This window comes from Papaver somniferum, chromosome 7 (genome assembly GCF_003573695.1).
Source record: "Papaver somniferum cultivar HN1 chromosome 7, ASM357369v1, whole genome shotgun sequence".
Lineage (NCBI taxonomy): Eukaryota > Viridiplantae > Streptophyta > Magnoliopsida > Ranunculales > Papaveraceae > Papaver > Papaver somniferum.
Window position 1 is genome coordinate 14,583,502 of NC_039364.1, and position 9,194 is coordinate 14,592,695.

Sequence of the window (9,194 nt, forward strand, 5' to 3'; positions counted from 1 at the left end):
CACTTTTCGTTTCATTGACAGTTCGCAAGTTTTGCATAACTGGGAGATTGTAATACACATGTAATCTAGTCAGTTGATGACTACCTTGTAACGGCTTTTGGCTGGCTTTTTTCTTAATATAAACTTTTCACTTTTGAAAAAAAAGATTTTCTTATAATAAATATAATTAATGTTTTTCCTTATGTAAAGATTTTCTTATAATAAACATGATTAATGTTTTTCCTTAATTAAAGATTTTCTTATAATAAATATGAATTAATTAATAATTACCTTTAATATGAAAATATCCATAAATAAATTATTTAGTTATTACCTATAAGTACAGTTCACCAGAACAAACAATCAACAAGCTTTCAGTATATTAAGATTTGGGTAAAAAGAAGATTCATTCAAGAAGTTATAAACCATGGTTTTACGTTCGTCAATGGCAGTTTCAACTCTTTTGGTTGTTAACAACCACAACATTGGCAACAAGAGAAATCAGGATTAATAGTGATGCAGTTATAAATCAAGTTTGTTCTCTAACCAAAAACTCAAAATTCTGCGGTGACGAATTAAGAGAAATTTATATTGGTGACGATGAATCAGATCTTATAACTGTTGCCAATGATTAATGAGATATTTAATAATGCTACATTTTTAATAGGTGGCATAAAAAATATGACTCCAAAAGCTACTACTGCCCAGCAGATTCATCTTAAATATTGTCAAGACTTTTATACATCTTCGTTGCAAGATGTTGATCCTTGTTTCGATTTTTACACAGAAGATGATTTCGCTGGATTGAATAAAAAAGCAGGTATTATTGCAAATTATACTAACAGTTGTGAAAAATCTTTCGAGTCACCACCGTCGTCTCCATCTCTCTTGACAAAGCAAAATAGCGATTTTTTTAATTTGGCAGATATTTTAATGGCAGCTTCATATCTTCTTAGTAGGTAATAGACAATAAAAATGGATGTTCATCTATTCTGATATCATTTCATGTTCAATTTCTTTAAACTTCACCTAGTATTATATTTGTAGTTTCAAGTTTCTGAAAAAAATAATTATAAAAAATAAAAAATCTATTTATATATTGATTTGTCTTTATGTTTTCAATTGGGATTACATCAAGATGAAAAAGTGAAAACTCATTTTTATGTTGATCAAAACAAAAGGAGAAAAAATGATTTAGAACAAGGCTCACAACGGACTCGTAATGTCCCTTGGTTACTATCTTTGCGACACGATTCTCTCCAGTATCCAGCGTTTTGTAATTGAGCACTTTATTGGCAGCCATCCTTTTCGTCAAAAGACTTAATTTCTTTAGGTACTGGATGATCTTCTTAGAGGAATCTCACCACCAGAAACCAATTTCGAGAAAAAGTATGGTGGATGAAGAATTATGGAAAGAAGAGTCATGACTAAAGTGCCACTGGATGAACTGGAATGGTATTTGGGCTTGGAGGTTCGTTACCAAATTAAGGTACGACCCTTATAATAAAGAACGATTTTTTAAGCACTAGCCCATTTAGGTGGGGACTACTTTGTGATTCAATTGTCCATCCTATATTTTAATGGGCGTCCTAAATAATTAGTGAAGACTTAAGAAAATAATTAGTGAAAACCTAAAAAAATAAACCGATTAAAATCAGTTCTCTTCCTCCTCCTCTTCTTCTTCTTCTTCTTCTTCTTCTTCTTACCAAGCAAACACCCAGACTTCCAGGATTGAGTCCTGGACTCCCAAACATAGTGAATCTCCCAAAAGAATTGCTAATTGATAAACAATTTCAAGCAAAGTTGAAAGGCAAAATCAATCATCCAACATCAACCGAAAATTCCGATTCAAGTGAAATGCAAATCCGCGGGTAATTTCCTTCATACCCATTCCTTTTAATTTGTTTTTGGTAGAAGAAATCATCAAAACCCATTGAAAACGGTAATTACAGTGAGCATTTCGGGTAGGAGAATTTTCAAAACCCTAGTTTTTTTGTAACCGAACTACCAATATGAAGAACACTTCGGCAATGTCGCAAACTTTAATTATTTTTAGGTAACCGAACTCTTTTTGAGCTCGCAAGAAAATTTTGCGTAGCCGAACTCTTTTTGTATATGGGAAATAAGAGTTCGGTGTAATCGATATTTTGACATAGTTAACCGAACTTTGTTATTGTACAGTTCGGTTACATCGCAATTTCTAGGGGAGAACCGAACTTTAGTCTGTCAACCCCTAACATGTAGTTCGGTTACTTGGCTACTTACACTAGGTCACTGATCGCCTAGTTCGGTTACTTCGACACTTACATACTAAAAAACCGAACTTTTGTCTAGTGACATTTTTTTGTATGATGTAATCCCATGTTCAATTTTAATTGATAAGATAATATTTTGTTTAGCTAATAGTATGGTTTTCATTCATTAGGAAAAAAGAAAAAAGATCTAATCTAGATCTATATGAAGATTTGAGAACCCCCACCCCTCGTGGGAGAATACATTTGGATTTCCGAAATCGTGGTGCTAAAAATGCTAAACATGGAGGTGATGGAGGGGGATCGTTAAAGGAAGTGAACCAAGAGAATTTTCGTAATGTAATCCAAGATTCCAATCAAGAGGTGATGGAGTATATAATTGATAATTTTTTTGAAGAAGAAAATGATGATGATAAAGAGGAAGGATATGAAGAACAAAGAAATGAAGATGTAGAGGAAGAAGACCAAGGACAGGGTTTACAAGGAGAAGGACAAGGACAAGGCAAAGATGGGGAATGAAAAGAGGAATAGGAGGATGAGGAAGAAGAGGACGAAGAGGAGGAGGATGAGGGAGAAGAGGATGAAGAGGATGAAGAGGGAGAAGAGGATGAAGTGGAGGAAGAGGGAGAAGAGGATGAAGAGGAGGAAGAGGGTGAAGAGCAAGAAATTGTTCATGTCAAAGCGAAAGTGAAGCCGAAGACGCCTAGTGCTAGATACTCACACATTCCACCTAGTAAACTGTGTTTGTCACCAGTGAGCCCAACTTATGGTACTCCAGCGGATGAAGGGGAAACTTTGTTTGGCTACAAACACTCATGGGATGCGAAGATCTATGCGAAAAAGGTATTCTCAACTAACAAAGCGATTTTTTCTGGACATGTTTCATTAAGTATTAATAGTTTGATGTTCTTTTCGAAGGATCATAATAATGCAATTCGTCTTATTAGTCGTCAAAAGGCGACCGCTAGGGATCTGAGAGTGTCCCGAGTTTGAGGACAAGGTTAAAGAATGTGTGTTGTGGAGAGCTATTGAGCTCCAACATGTGGATTTTGACGCTGTTGGCGTATCCACATTTCTCGAGAGACATTATCCTGAGACATATACAATGCATCTTCCATTTGGAGAGATGGGAATTACAAGTAGAGTGAACCAACTCTTGAATGTTTTGACTACAGAATGTAGTTCGGCTAGCATGAAATTGTATGCAGAAAACCGAAGAGCTAATTCGGCAACCTGTGAAAGTGTAACAGGTAACCGAAGAGGGAGTTCGGTTTTCTCGCAACTTTTAATGCATTGCCGAACTTGTTTCTGTGTACTCAAATTTTGAATTTTCCACAAGTTGGAAAAATCACTCTCTTGATTCAGAAATCAAACAACTCCACTATGAGGTTTGTTTTATATTTATTAGTGTATCAAGTGTATGTTCAGTTGGTGTTTGAACCTTCAAAAAATAGTTCGGTTTCAACACCATTTTAACGGGTAACCGAACTTGGAGTTCGGTTTTCTCAACAATTTTTCTACATTGCCAAACTTGTTTCTGTGGAATCAAATTTTGTGTTGTCCAAGAGTTGGAAAAATCAATCACCTGATTCAGAAATCACACAACTTCACTCTGAGGTTTGTTTTATACTTGCTAGTGTATCAAGTGTATGTTCAGTTGGTGTTTGAAACTTCAAAAATAGTTCGGTTTCAGCACCATTTTAGCGGGTGAGCGAACTTAGAGTTCGGTTTTCTCAACAATTTTTCTACATTGCCGAACTTGTTTATGTGGACTCAAATTTTGAGTTGTCCACAAGTTGGAAAAATCACTATCCTGATTCAGAAATCACACAAATCCACTCTGGGGTTTGTTTTATACTTGCTAGTGTATCAAGAGTATGTTCAGTTGTTTTATACTTACATATGTTTTCATCTAGAACATGTTGGTACCATTTTTGGTTTCATCATTTGTTTACAGTTTTTTTTATGGATTCATCTGCACCACATTGGAATTTTTTCATTTGAAAGCAATCAGACATTTCAATCAATATAAGGTAAATTTGACAATTGAAACCATGCATAAGAAATTGAAATCTGTTATAAACTATTATAAGTATTTTAAATCGAAACATATAATGTTGCAAAATGTTATTACATCTAGTTAACGAGTATTACAACTAGTTTATTCATATTGTTGTAACCTATCCTATGCATCATATTTTTCCCGTAGTGCTTCATATTCTCTAGAAATCCCATTGCTACAAGCGTTTTTAAGCTTTTCTATAAAAGTTCTCGCCCATTGGTATTTGGCTTTGTAAGAGATTTATTCAACACCAACATTCTCTTCACTTTGAGCAGGCACTCCATTGCTAGTACCAACAATCTACGCATTTACGATATGCTCTTTATTCACTGAACTTCCGGCAACACGCTTTTCATTTCCATAAGCAACCTACAGTTCAAGAAAAATGTACTCTTCAACACTAATTTCCTCTTCCCCTACGCGCTGGACAAAGCCTTTTTCATGTTCACTATACGGAATAAAAAATGATCATTCACCGTGACCCACATTCATCTGCAGAACACAAAAAAATTGGTTTTTAGTTAAATTGTTTGATGTAACCAAGATTGGTTTCATTAAAAAAATTGTATACAAAAACATACGGAACCAAACATTTTTACAGTAAATATTAACAAGATTTTTATCATTAAAAAGTGCAACCATGGATAGATCACCCAGGTTCGGGTCCATAAGCAGTGACAATTGCCCTATGAAGACTCGCTTTCACGGAACATATGGAACCAAACATTGCACCTATACGACTCTATTTCTCTTTTTCTCCATGTTGTTAAACCATATCTAAACCATAAGCACCAACAAAGTGATGAAACCAATAACTGAAAATAGTGAAACCAAACATATGGAACCAAACATTGCACTGATACGGCTCTGTTTTTCTTTTTTCCCTGTTGTTAAACCATATATAAACCATAAGCACCAACAAAATGATGGAACCATAACCATAATTGAAAAATTATGAAACCAATAACTAAAAATAGTGAAACCAAATATGGTTACATCAATTAAACACACCCAACATAAATATGTAACCATAAGTGTAGATGGTGAAACCAAATATGGTTTCATCAACAAAATGAAGACAATATAGCACACCAACAGGAAATGGTCAAGCATATGTAAACCACAAGTGGAAATGATGAAACCAAATCTGGTTTCATTGGAAAAATAAAAAATAAAACCGAACAACATAATTTTTAAAATTTGAACTTTTTCACATTCAATTGAAAAAAAATGTAACCTAAGCCTAATTAATCTGGTAAGACTCTGATCAGTTTACCAGATTAAACCTAAACCTAAAAAATGAAACTTAAACTAAACAGAAAACCTAAAAATCAAAAAAGATTAAAACTAATAATCTTTATTTCACATTCAGTTGAAAAGAAATGAAGCGTCAACCTAATTAATGGCTACACTCATGTTGATTTCATCAAAAAAAAGACCAAAAAAATTAATATCATCAACACCGAAACCATAGGATTGGTACAATATTTACCTTTTGGAGTTTTTTCATTGTTTGCTTTAACTCGTTATCTCTCTTTTTTCTCTTGTTTAGTTTGCTTCTTCACCATTTTGTTGTTTGACAGGGTTTAGGTCAGAAAATTGAGACGACTTAGTTTATAATTGGTTTCATTGGTTGAAGTAAGTAATCATCGAAGAAGAGAAGAAGGGAAAATTGAAAATCTAAGGATGATCTTCGCTATCGATGAAGACATGGATAATGAATTTCTTAGATCTGATATTTTTCTTATGTTTGAGAGACCAAGAAAGAAAACTAGAAGAAGATACGCGATGGAACCGAGTGAAGTACGTGAAGGTATTTTAAACAGTTGGGGAAATTTGGGGTTTATTTACACCATTTATTTTGTTAGAGTTTTATTACTCAGATGGTGACAGCTATGGGGCTATAACCCGGGCGTTATTGGAATTATGTCACATTAATTTTAAGTTTCTTAAAAAAAAAATCTGAAGAGGAATGCAATATACTTTGAGAGACTTTATATGTTGCCTAATGGGTACACCAACTTCCACCCTGAACCACTCTTATATTTTACGAAATGACGATGACAGCTACTGTGGTACTGTTTGAATACCACAAGCTTGAAATGAAAGACCAGAATTTCGTGCTGTGAAATCGCTCAAAGCTTGTGTTAAGAAGTTTCCAACAATGTTGTCTAATGGTTTATGTTTGTTTGGCCAGATGAGAGTGGTTGGGACAAAGCTTCAAGATATGCGTCGAAATATGTTTTCATTGTTAATGTTATTCATCATTTTTTGTTCTTCCACTACTTTAAAATTTTAAGATGTCTGCCTGCTAGCAGTTCTTTCTTCATCCTTTCAACTCCTTTTAATTTGTTGTCTCTGAGCTTGATAATGCTTAAAATGCATTACTGGGTATCTGTAATTTTTCCTGCTATTGTAACAAGTAACTTGAATTTCAATGGAAGGATTCAAGGAAAACTAGGTGAAACTACATAAACCATTTCTTGGATTACGTTTTTTAGATATTCCACAAATGCATGCCAGGTTGGTATTGTCTCAAGACTACTGCAATACTCACCCAGCTTACGGTGAACTGCTGCAAGTACTCCTTAAACTTTCTGTAATTTGCTATATTGAAAAACTTGTTATTTGTACGACTGCAGGTGGAACCACTATTCCATCCTTTCTTTGATGAGCTATGGAAACCAAATGCATGGTCCACCAACAAGAGATTTACCCCAGTTTTGAACTTCAAGCCTAATTGTATAACATTCTGAAACGATAAATTCCTCTATAGTAGGATACCTACCTACACAGATTTCTGATGGGTGTCCTTGTTTTGACATCCTATTTTGTTCTTATAACTAGGGTATGACCCGTGCCGTAACGACACGAGCTCTGGGTTGGTGACATAGTCATCCTTTTGAATGTTAACTTCTAACATTTTACGTATACTGTATATATGTTCTTGATTGTATTCGGGTCGTGTGTTGCTCTTAATAACCAAACTTATCTGGTTTATTCAATAGCGTTGCAATAACGACAACATCAGGTCGTGTTATTGCTCTTAAAAACATTGGACGCTAATTATGGAACTGGATTTTAGGGAGTGTATCACTTGGTAAGTGCAATGCTATGCATCGTGAAACGAACTCTATGGTTTTTGTTTTCAACTGATAAAAAACTACAAATAGTTGAAGTGAGATCAATACTACACAGGAAAGAATTACCAAACTCATTCGAATAACATCACAAAAGCTTCATTACCTCTCTGTCACATGACTCACATCTATGACAAAGATAGCTTACAAATCTAGAGTTGGGTTAGAAAATGGTAAGGTAAACCAAATCATAATCATGACCACTTTCAAAAATTTCATCACCGTCTTGGTATCGATCAATAAATGTTGTTGCTTCGTTTCTGTATAAACTTATCAACGGATGTTGGTACCGATCAATATTTTGTTCCGGCTAAACTACGGAGCTTTAAACTTAAGAGACATTTTCATTCCCCAAGTTTTTGACTTTACCAACCTTCAAACTTGTATAAAAAGAAAGAAATTCTGACTTGTTGAGCTGGACAAAATCTGAAGGAAACAAATATGGAGATAGTGCAAATTACAACAATTAGCAAATCCCTAAAATCAAAATCCAAGATATCATGATGTCCAAAAGAAATTGATAACAACCTCAAAAGAAACATACAATAGTCTACTATATTAGTCGAGTCTTTAATGTAAATGTTGGTTGTACACCATGAATGACAGGAAAACTCTTGATCATGGAATCAACTGGTGTTCGATGAATACTAAGTTTTCCTACTTCTTTAATGTAAAATACTGCAGTTACACAGAGCCTCATTATAGAGCTTACTGTAGAAGGAAAATACCTCTGGGAATCCAATGGAGCAACAGTTGCAAGGGAGGCTCAAAGGATTCAGCTACCTTCTCCAAGGACGAACACCTGATATATCTTCAAGTACCATCAGGTCTGTCATAACTCAAGGCATAATATGAGAAACTTGATGCATATCCATATCTCTGCTCTTTCATATCATTATAAGCATCCCTGTGGCAAAGGAAGAAAATTAAACACCATTTGCAGAAAATAAAGGCGAGGAAAGCGAGGTAGAAAATAAACACCATTTGCAGCTCCTAATGAATAATAGTGACACCTCAAGTACCATACAGTAAGCTTAATGTTTCCCATCTTAAGTGTTTCACTCTCAGATCTAAGTTAATTCTACCAATAAAAAGAAAGACTAAGTATAATAGAGGAAAATGGTGGAGATATTACTCACCGTTTACTGCTCAAAGAAAAATATGAAATTGTATGCTGCTTAATTTAATAGATCTTCTTCAAGTAACACCGTAACATTATATACTACTTATTTAACAGCTTCAAGTGACCCAAGGTCATTTCCATATATACCATGGAAATCGATAAACTATGTACCCTTCTGGGGATAAATTATTTGTTCAGATACTTCTTGCTCGGCATTTGGTATCTGATTTGGACTGGTCCAAGATCAATGCTTGAATAAGATTTGAAAGTTTTTTTTTCTGTTGGTCCACTAATGTTCTTGTAATAGGTAGAAGCATTTACTATAATTTCAATGAATTGGACCCTTCAGGGAGGTTGTAATCACCCAAGATCTCAAGTATATCCATGTTAAATTATAAGTTCAAAGAGATATTTTCCACGTAGCCAAAATCAAAATTTAACCAAATAAGCCTTCCAAATGTTCACTTCTTTTTACTTGAAATTGAAGTAGCCAATAAATGATTTCAACTTAAAGTTGTGTAGGCTCATAGACTAAACCATACTAATTAAAAAAAAGCTTGCTTCTTGAAATCAAATCTACAATAAGTCAAAACTATGTATAAGTAGAAGCCACTGCTATTACCATGGGTGTTTGATCC